At 43.2% G+C, this 11,362-nt stretch overlaps 1 long non-coding RNA gene across 1 annotated transcript; it reads right to left on the reverse strand.

Moving 5' to 3' along the window:
• Window positions 1–6,568: 6,568 nt before the first annotated feature.
• On the reverse strand, window positions 6,569–8,711 carry LOC125506041. The gene is made up of 4 exons (XR_007282575.1): window positions 8,528–8,711; window positions 7,572–8,433; window positions 7,003–7,086; window positions 6,569–6,938 (listed from the first exon to the last, which is right to left on the reverse strand). It is a non-coding gene; the product is annotated as an uncharacterized LOC125506041 (long non-coding RNA).
• Window positions 8,712–11,362: the final 2,651 nt, after the last annotated feature.

An 11,362-nucleotide genomic window follows, 5' to 3' on the forward strand; every position in this document is an offset into this window, starting at 1 on the left:
ATTTGAAGAATTCATTTTATCTTCTCTCGTGAAAATCATTGAGTTGCATAAAGTTTCTGAGCTGGAAAAATATTTCCAAATGAAATTCAAATATTTTCAAAAACCTTTTTCATTTATTTAAATGGAAGAAGTCATGTCATCTTCTCTCTAGGGTTTTGTATTTGAAAAGAATTTGAATTCACGGAGATCATAAATGCAAAATGAAAGTTTGGGAAAGTCCTTTTATTCCCTCTCATTTAATTTCCAAAAAGTTTCGAATTCACTCACTTTCAGTCAATCAATCACACACAATGAAACAAAATTATCTATTTAATATAAAATTCCAAAGCATACATGGGCTAGACATGCTATGGACACAAATTGTAAAACTGACTTGGTTGTGAACAACATAAGTGAAGTATTCAACAAAATGATACTTGATGTGAGAGGAAAACCAATTAAAACCATGGTTGATGGCATCAGAACAAAGTTGTTAGTTAAGTTCAATGCCAATAGGACCAAGACATAGACGGCTAAGTGGCAGATATGCCCAACATATGCTGAAAAGCTGGAAGAAGCTAAACATCATTCCAGATTCTGTCAGTCAATCAAGGTTGAACCAGATCTATACCAGGTTACAAGTGGAGAAAGAAAATATGCAGTAAATCTAAAAGATCATACATGTGGGTGTAGAAAATGGGACATGACTGGAGTTCCTTGCAATCATGGTGTTTCAGCAATTAACAAGGCTAAACTACATCCAGAAGATTTTGTTAATGCTTTCTTCAAGAAACAAATGTATCAACGAGCCTACGGTCCAATTTTCTACCATGTGCCTGGGCCTGATCTATGGCCAAAGACTGGGACCCCTGACATAGAGCCACCTATTTTCAGAGACAAGCCAGGAAAGAAGCAGACAAAGAGGAGAAATAATCAGTTTGAGAAGCCAGCTCCCAAGGATACTTCTAGGATGGCATCAATCACTTGTAGCAATTGCAATTTGAGTTGGCATAGGTACACTAGCTGCCACAAAAATCTTAAGCCAGCCCTTGCAATGAGAAGGAACCAACATCAGGTTAATTGTCCAAACTTCAAACAATCAGTTGATGATTATATTTCCTATACTATGTTCTAATCTTTGTATGTTTACACTGCAGGAAAATAGTAGAGTTGATGCAGCTCCATCAATCCCAAGGCCAGCTCCTTCATCTCCAGCAGTACCCATGGCAAGAACTATAGCTCCACCAGCACCTAGGCCAGCCCCATTAGCTCCAGCAGTTCCCAGGGCAAGAACTACAGCTCCACCAGCACCTAGGCCAGCTCCATCAGCTCCAGCAGTTCCCAAGGCAAGAACTACAGCTCCACCGGCACCTAGGCCAGCTCCATCAGCTCCTCCTGCAACTAGGAGAGCAACTACATCTATTGTTGCTGCTTCTAGGCCAGGTTCATCTAGTGTTGCAGCTACAAGGCCAAGTTCATCTAATGCTGGTGCTTCTAGGCCAAGTTCTTCTACTGCTGCAAAGCCAAGGGCAAAGAAAACCTTCATACCAACTAGAGCTTGAAGTACTGGAAGGCTGAGAAAAACTTCTTACAAGATGTCTGAGTGGTTCAATTGTTCTCAAGGTAGCAAGAAGAAGTAATTTCATGATGGTGATGTTGAAAACAATTTCCAGTTTGTGATGTTGAAAACAACTGTGAGTTTGTCATGTTGAAACCAGTTTAATTCAGCCTATTTTGGCTAGTTTGTGATGGCACTATGTAAGTTACCTAATTATGGTTGTGATCAAGGCTTTTATGCATCATTTAGACTTTGATAATGATATGTTGTCTATGATGCTGTCATTTAGACTTTCTTGCATCAAGTTGTTTATGATCTTATAGTTATGATGATGATGATGTTGTCACTTTGGGTGGCTCGGTGTCGACCAACCCCTAAGTGAAGAAAATTTGTCACTTTGGGTGGCTCGGCATCGACCAACCCTTAAATGAAGCATTTTTGTCACTTTGGGTGGCTCGGCGTCGACCAACCCCTAAGTGAACCAAATTTGTCACTTAGGGTGGCTCGGCGTCGACCAACCCCTAAGTGAACTATTTTTGTCACTTTGGGTGGCTCAACGTCGACCACCCCCGAAGTGAAGCAAATATGTCACTTTGGGTGGCTCGGCGTCAACCAACCCCTAAGTGAAACATTTTTGTCACTTAGGGTGGCTTGGCGTCGACCAACCCCAAAGTGAAGCATTTTTTTCACTTAGGGTGGCTCGGCGTCGACCAACCCCAAAGTGAAGCATTTTTGTCACTTAGGGTGGCTCGGAGTCGACCAACCCCTAAGTGAACCAAATTTGTCACTTAGGGTGGATCGGTGTCGACCAACCCCTAAGTGAAGCATTTTGGTCACTTAGGGTGGCTCGGCGTCGACAAAGAACTAAATGAAGGATCCGAACTACAAACAGACCTTTCATCACAAACCAACATAAAAATTACACTACAAACACCTTCATTAAAGGAAAGCTAAACCCATCACATGCCATGCCATACTTCACAGCTTAGTTCAACAGATTCAAATTTAGCACACATTGCAAGCCATAGTTCAATGCTTCAAAAGTAACTTAGTTCAACAGATTCAAACTTAACACATTACAAGCCATAGTCCAAAGCTACTAACTAAAGGCAATGACCCACATGGTCATATGATAACACAATTTATTCTTCACCACAAATACCCTTGATTTCCTTCAGCTTCCTCCTGTTACTTTCGCCAGCTTTCTTCATATCAGCAACAACACACTGCAAAGTACTCTTCTCAATGCTCAACTTCTCCTTCTCTTTAATCAACTCAGCAATGTAACAATCCAGCTTATCCTTCTCTTTCTTCAGGTCAGCAAAGCTAAACTCCAAAGTACTCAGCAATGTAGTTTAAGCTTCCAAACCTGACTTGATGGCCAGGGGCGTAGCTTTCGATCTGCTCCAGGTGGCCGAGAAAATTGGCCCGCAGAGCGAAGCCGCCGAAGACGAAGATCTGTCCGGGGAGAAAAGTCTCACCCTGGACCGCATCGTTGTTGATGATCAAAGGAGCCATCGGACCTAAAGGCGACGACACAGAGGAACTCTCAATGAAAGCACCAATGTCGGTGTCAAAACTGACGGATCTCGGGTAGTGGGTCCCGAACTGTGCGTCTAGGCCAGATGGTAACAGGAGGCAGGGAACACGATGTTTTACCCAGGTTCGGGCCCTCTTGATGGAGGTAAAACCCTACGTCCTGCTTGATTAATATTGATGATATGGGTAGTACAAGAGTAGATCTACCACGAGATCAAGGAGGCTAAACCCTAGAAGCTAGCCTATGGTATGATTGTTGTATATGGAGTTGATTGCCTACGGACTACAACCCTCCGGTTTATATAGACACCGGATAGGGTTAGGGTTACATAGAGTCGGTTGCAATGGTAGGAGATCTTGAATATCCGCATCGCCAAGCTTGCCTTCCACGCCAAAAAAAGTCCCATCCGGACACGGGACGAAGTCTTCAATCTTGTATCTTCATAGTCCAGGAGTCCGGCTGAAGGTATAGTCCGGCTACCCGAACACCCCCTAATCCAGGACTCCCTCACTCCCCCATACTCCATTATGGGTGAGCCACTCTTCGAGTTGCTCCACTTGAACTTGCACACTACAAACTTGATGACGATCACCACTTGATGTCATCCTCCATGGGTTGTATGAGATCTTCCTCTTGATGTAAGACCATGGAAACATACCTAACCCCACAAAGAACTCTCACGTAGACCATGGGTTAGTACACAAAGCGTAATGGACAATGCTTACCATACCATGGGATCACTTGATCCCTATGGGTACTTCTTCTACGCTTTGTGAGTTGATCAACTTGATTCACTCTTGACTTAGTCTTGATCAACATTGAATCTTTCCAACTCTCATTTGGATGATGTCTTGAAGGTAACCATGAATGATCACACAATCTTCTTCTTCAAGACATGCTTGCAATAAGCTCAACTCACACATGACCAATCTTTGGATAATTCCTTGAAAAGCACTTTGGCCATCTCAACTCACACATGACCAATCTTTGGATAATTCCTTGAAAAGCACTTTGGCCATCTCATAAACTCCTTGAAACCAACACATGGACTTCAAGAAAATCCTATGGAAAAATCCTTCAAATATAACTCAAGGCAACCATTAGTCCATAGAGATTGTCATCAATTACCAAAACCACACATGGGGGCACCACATGTCCTTTCAAAGGTGTTTCTCCTAATGATGAGACAAGATATAAAGCAAGGTTAGTTGCTAAAGGTTACAGTCAGATTCCAGGTATTGACTATAATGAAGTCTTTTCTCTTGTTGTGAAGCATAGCTCTATTCGCACTTTACTCAGTATTGTTGCCATGCATGATCTTGAGCTTGAACAATTGGATGTTAAAACTGCATTCTTACATGGAGAATTAGAAGTGGATATTTATATGGAACAACCTGAAGGTTTTGTTATTCCTGGAAAAGAAAAGCTTGTCTGTAAGTTAAAGAAATCTCTTTATGGATTGAAGCAATCCCCGAGACAGTGGTACAAGAGATTTGACACCTTTATGCTCTCTCAAGGTTTCAAAAGGTCTAATTATGATAGTTGTGTTTATTTGAAAACTGTCAAAGGTTCAACTATTTATTTGCTCCTTTATGTTGATGATATGCTAATTGCTGCAAAGAGTATGTCAGATATTGATGAACTAAAGAAGCAATTGAGTAATGAATTTGAGATGAAGGATTTGGGTGCAGCAAAGAAAATACTTGGCATGGAAATATCCAGAGATAGACCGTCTAGAAAAGTGTATCTAAGTCAGAAGGGATATGTTGATAAAGTTCTTCGTCGTTTTAATATGCATAATGCCAAGCCAGTAAGTACTCCGTTAGCTGCACACTTCAAATTATCATCAGCTTTATGTCCTAAGTCAGGTGCCGATATTGAGTACATGTCTAAAGTGCCCTATTCAAGTACAGTTGGTTCACTTATGTATGCCATGGTTTGTTCTCGTCCGAATTTATCATATGCATTGAGTGTTGTTAGTAGATACATGGCTAATCCTGGAAAGGAACATTGGAAAGCAGTTCAGTGGATTTTCAGATACCTGCGAGGTACTTCTAATGCTTATTTACAGTTTGGGAAAACTAGAGATGGACTTGTTGGTTTTGTTGATTCTGATTTTGCTGGTGATTTGGATAAGAGAAGATCACTCACAGGTTATGTTTTCACCATTGGTGGTTGTGCTGTGAGTTGGAAAGCAACTTTGCAGTCTATTGTGGCTTGTTCCACTACTGATGCCGAGTATATGGCTATTTCTGAGGCATGCAAAGAAGCTATCTGGTTGAGAGGTTTGTACACTGAGCTTTGTGGAGACTCATCTTGCCCTACCGTATTTAGTGATAGTCAAAGTGCTATATATCTTACAAAGAATCCAATGTATCATGAGAGAACAAAGCACATTGATGTCAGATATCACTATATTCGAGATGTCGTTGCTGAAGGTGATTTGAAGGTATGCAAGATAAGTACTCATGATAATCCTGCTGATATGATGACAAAGCCAGTTCCGACCAATAAGTTTGAGCTTTGCTCAGGCTTAGTTGGTATTTCTCACTAGTCCTATGGACTTTGACGCACAAAGTGTTTAAGCTGATTTGGATGGAGTTATTCACTTTCTTCGACTACCGGAGGGAATTTGGCTCAAGGTGGAGATTGTTAAATTGTGATCCAAATTCTAGTACCGGGTTGGACTAGACGTAGTACAACCGGTGTGAGCTTTTGCGTTGGCGTCGATGCGTACGAGTACAACTCGTTTACTTGTCCTACAAGGACTCCTATGTGTTGCCCCTCTTATATACCCCATGTAGTCGCACCTCAGACGGCCTGTCGTCTCGTGCTTGTAATACTCCTCCTCATAGTGATTGCGCCTTCATGCGTCCGTGGTTTTCTCCCGCAAGGGTTTCCACGTAAAAATCCGTGTCTCTCGTGTCTCGTTTATTCTCGTTATTATCTAACAAGTGGTATACAGAGCCAAGTTATTGATGCGAGATTTTTTAGACGAGAGATATTAGGGTTGCGGTCTGTTCCACCGAGAATGTATCCTGTGAAACGGACGGACTCATGCACCAGGTGCACCACCAGGTTATGGGCCATTAGATTCGAAATCAAGGGGCAAGATGCATCTGTAAGGGGAGCTGTTGGTACATTTGCAAAACAGACCTTCAAATCTAGCTTAATATATCGGATGGACCTCCCAAGGCTAGTTCGTCTACCTCGCTTTTCCTCTGTTCTGTACTACTACTCCAGGTCGCTCTGTACTACCGAGCTTCTGTTTTAAACAAGCTGAGGAATTTGACAAGTTGTGCTCTTGTATCAGCTAATCTAACTGTTGTGTGATTGCCCATTGCTGACTTTAGCAAAAATTACAAAAAAAAAATCAAATTGATTCTTCACGCAGTTGGAAAGCTCAACAATATTAAGAAGTACTGTATCAGATAAGCAGAGAAGCAGATGTGGCCTCTTTCCTAAAAAAAGTATCAGAGAAGCAGATGTTGTTTTGCAACTGAACCAAAGATCTTTAGAAGCTTCCATGGAAGAACATCACGTCTTTTACATTGAGACATCACAAGCATACACATCAATTGTACAGCAACCGCCCTTCTAAACTACAAACAAGCCGCATACTAAATTTTGTTACCAAGTGTACTTTCTTGCTGATTACATGGTTCCAGAAAAATCGGAGTCTGAGACAACCAGACATGATCTGTACTAGTATGGGAGGTGACATTATCAGTTTCATGAGCTGCCAACTAGGAGACATATGAAGATGACTCCTACTCTGAAGATTATCCGGTCATGCCTTCAACTAATCGATTTGAAGATCAAAGGCAAACTATTGTTGGAGCATGAAAGATGGTCCTGAATCTGAATAATCACCGAATAGTCAGTTCTGGAGCAACCATAAAAAACATGATATAGAAATATTTACCTGCCAATGAGTGGTCGCGGAAGAGGCTTATGTGGCCTGACAATATGTATGTAAGTAATCTTGATATGTCATTCTTCACTGCAGCTATATAGTATAAACAGTCGTTATTGGGAAGCAAAGGATAGCGAGATGGAGGAAGGGACAATAACTCAAAACGAAAAACAGAAGAAAAAGAGGTAGAACAAGTTTGCATTCAGATTTCTGAAAAAATATGATAATCTCATATCTTTTTGTCAAAAATAGCCCCAACATATTAGATGAAAACAATAAAGTGAAAGTGTACCTAAATATTATATGAAATAAGTTGCTGTGATATTACCTCAAATTAAAATCAGTACCAATATCTAGTCATATAGTTTCTAAAACAAATCCTCCAGTACAGTGGCATGCAAATAAAGTGAGCATGAAATTCTATCCACTGAAGGAATCAATTTCGCAACCTAAATAAGATGATAATAAGGTACAAGGGTGTGCTTCCAAACCAGGGACATGCCACATATGCAACCAAGAGCAGGAAATGGCGATGCATTGTTTTATGCATAATTCTTGGATGCAACAACTTTGGCTACCTGCCTTGTCAATGTCAAAAGCAGCTTCTGATTTGCATAAGAACATGAAGAATTGCAGCCCTGTTCGCGGTCCGCATCTTCAACAGATTTACCAGCTCCAGGCAATAAGACTCCATAATGACCTTCCAACATAGTAATGAGCCAAGCCAAACTTTGAAGTGACACCCCATCTTGCAAATCCATTGAAACTAACATAGGTTATGAATCTCATAGCAATCACATAAGCAATCATAGGCAGCTCTATCCTCTATGCGAAACTAACATTGGATTGTCTTTTACTAAAAATTTGCTACCAGATAAAACAGGGATCCCAAAGTATCGCATTTATAGAATAAAAAGGTCAGTTCACTACTATATCATGTTTTTTCAAACAAATTATAGGGAACAATATGTGAGGTTTTGCAATGGATTGTAAGGAACACTGACATTCTGCAAGTCATGGTTTAGTATACATTATATATAGGAGACTGAAAAAAACCAGTTTTGTCCAAAAGATGAACTACTGTAGATAATAAAATCAGGAAGATGAACTTGTTAATGCTTTCACGAAGTTCAGTTGAACATTGTAAAGTACAAGTTCTGTTTAATATTGTTTACGAATAAAGGATCCAAACAGGGAGTGCATCCCTTGTAATTTGCATGAAGATTGTAGAAATATACTCGTAGCTCATACCTAAATATTGTGCTGACAGCGCACTATTCCAAATCTTAATCAATAAAAACATGCCTTTTGAGAAGAAGCATACAGACCTAGATCTAGATCCTTGAGCTGCTGTAGTTGGATAGTGCCACCGGCGGCGTTAGTGGTAGATTGAGTATGCCCTCACAACGAAGCGCTGCTGCGAAAGACGAAATCGAGGCACTGCTTTCAACAAATCAGATCACCCATCTGGATTTCAGTGAGACGACGCTCCATTTGGTACATGATTGAGAGAGATCAAGCGAAATTTACTAACCTATTTTGCCTGTTGGAGTGGTACAGAAGAGGGAGAGAGAGAGAGAGAGAATACTGATTTTGGTGAAGATCTGAGATCAGTTCTTGAGCTCGCTGGACCTTAACAATAGCACCAGGCGGCTGCACTGGTACAGAATCTGGCAAGGGGAAGAACACGATCTGGATATGGTGAGGTCAAATCGCTGCATTTAACTGCACTGCAAAGACTGTTCTGCAAATGTGCCAGCAGTCCCATCATCTCACTGAATCCTGTCCCTTTATTTTGAATCCAACGGCCCATGTATCGCTGGAGCATCTGGTGCACCAGTTTGCTCGTTTCACCAGATACGTTCTCCTGTTCCGCCGCCGCCGTCCCGAAAAGAAGCCGAGTCCGACAAGAAATTGATCTCCGCTGCTGTGCCGCCCTACAAATCCGTGCACTATCGGAGCCGCTCTTCCGATCCACCGAGTCGCTGCTGCTTCGTACAGGTTTTTAAGCCGCGAGTTGCCGCTGCTGATGCTCGTTCAAGTCCCGAGGCTGCTACGCTGCTGTTGTTTCACATCACGTCAAGCTGAACCAGATCGGTTTTAAGTAGTACTAGTGGCCGATCTAGTATATCACGTGAAGTCAAGTACAATAGTACATCTTGGATTTTTTACTACGTGCAGCTTATCTGATCTACTGGTACTACTTGACTACTAGATCAGAATTGTTTTTCATCTTCAAGTGCTACGTCTATTGCCCGAAATACTAATATAATGGTTGGGGCACACCCTTGGTGCGCCGCCTGAAAGGAAGCTGGGGCGGTGCCAAGTGGGGTGCGCCTCTTTCACCATCTAATATATACTAATGTATGCATTCATTTCTATTAGTATTTTCCAATTTACGTAACATAATTGCATGAACTTAGCTTAGCTTAGTTCACTGTCCTCTTTGTACCATGCACTATCACTGTCCTATTTGTATTAGGCACTATTATAAAATCAGACTGAAAGCACATGAACATGGATCAGCTCTAAGAGAAAAGCAGTGACATCATAGATCATAGATATCAACGGAGACATCTGGTGCAACAGGCATCAGTCTTAGCTTACATACACAATCAGGTTGTTCACGAAACCCTCGGTCTCAAGCATGTCCATCTTTCATGAGTTGATAGGCAGAAAGAAGACTTTGCTTAGAATTAGGAACATGCAGAATATTGTTCAAATTCAACGACCCGGAGTGAGTAGATAAAACTGAATGGCCGATGTGTGCAATGTCCATACCTTGTCCGCTAGCAGTATGAATCTGTTCATTGCCGGTGTAGCGGTCTCGAACAACAAGCTTTTCCAGTTCCCCGGTGATATGATCGGTCGCACCGGTGTCGAGGTACCAATTGGTATCTACACCATATGAGTGTGCAGCGTTGGCAGCGCGATGTTGGCCACCATTGCCACCACCGCCGCCACCACTGTTGCCGCCACCACCACCTCCTGCAGGGTTGCAAACATTGTTGTTGTAGTTCTTGTCGTAGCGCTTCCTGCAGCGCCACGCTCCATGGCCTTCCTCTTTGCAGATCTGGCAGCGCTCGCGGTCACCGCGAACACCACCTTTCTTGCGCAGCGCACCACCAGAGGAGCCACCGCTAAAGTTGTCTTTGTAGCGAGGAGGGTCGGAGTTGTTGTCCTAGCCGCCACGTCCGCCGCTGCTGCCGCCTCCACGGCTGTAGTTGCCGCCGCGGCCACCACCGCGGGATGCAAGGTTGGCGGAGTGGTTGGGGGAGAAAGCCGCCAAGAGCAACGAAAAGAGCTCAGTGAGCCCGATCTGTTGATCCATGGTGGCGCGTGTGGAGATAGCGGAGACGAAACCGTTGTAGTCAGGTTCGTGTACCAGGCCTTGGAGAATTTGGTCGACGAGGTCATCTTCTCCAAGGGGCTTCCCGACGGCTGCGAGCTCTTCGGCGATGCCCTTCATCTTGGTGAAGTAGGTTGCGGCCGAGAGGTCCCCCTTGCGCGTGTTCCCCAGGGCAGAACGAAGCTGGATGGTGCGTGCCCTGGACTGCGATGAAAAACTCTGGAGCAGGGCTTGCCAGATGCTAACAGAGGTGGTGTGGTTCGAGACTTGCATGAGAACATCGCAAGAGAGAGAAGCAGCATGGTGACGGTCTCCTTCCCGTCACGGATCTCCTTCTCAGAGAGGAGGACGGCGTTCGGCTCCTTGATCGACCCATCCAGGTAGCCCATCATCCATGCCGCTTTGATATGCGGCAGGACTTGTGCCTTCCACACTAGAAAATTTTCCCTGATAAGCTTCTCGATGATGGTGTGGCCGAGCAATGCGAGGGAAGGGAAGGCCATGGTGATGGGAGAGGAGGAGGACGACATGACGTAGATGCGTTGGAAGAGAGAGGCTATGTATACCATGTAGAAAATAAGGCTAAAGCGTATGCTGCTAGCAAGGACGCGTGCGTGTTAATTATAGGCACAAAGGGCCGCGGGATTACAAGGTTGTTAGGCCATGGATTGATCTCCAAATTACAAACAAGGATAAGATCTAATCTCAACAGCCTAACTAGGAGTACAACAACTACACATAGTATACGGTTTATAGTTATACCGTATGTACATTGTTTAACACCGTCCTCGCCAGCCATCATGGACCAGCCTGTTGGCGAAGCCCCACGCTCCGAGTACGTACTTCCGGTTCAACGACGTGCACGAAGCTAGCACTCGACGTGCACCAAGCTAGCACCGGCAAGATGCACACTTTGGTCTATGAAAGAACTATAGTCTATGGAAGCGATACCCTTTGGTCTCGGACTCACGTCTATTAATATTTGGATTTGCTATTTCACATCTAGATATAAATGTGAAA

The sequence above is a fragment of the Triticum urartu genome, chromosome 5 (genome assembly GCF_003073215.2).
Source record: "Triticum urartu cultivar G1812 chromosome 5, Tu2.1, whole genome shotgun sequence".
In the NCBI taxonomy this organism is placed as follows: domain Eukaryota; kingdom Viridiplantae; phylum Streptophyta; class Magnoliopsida; order Poales; family Poaceae; genus Triticum; species Triticum urartu.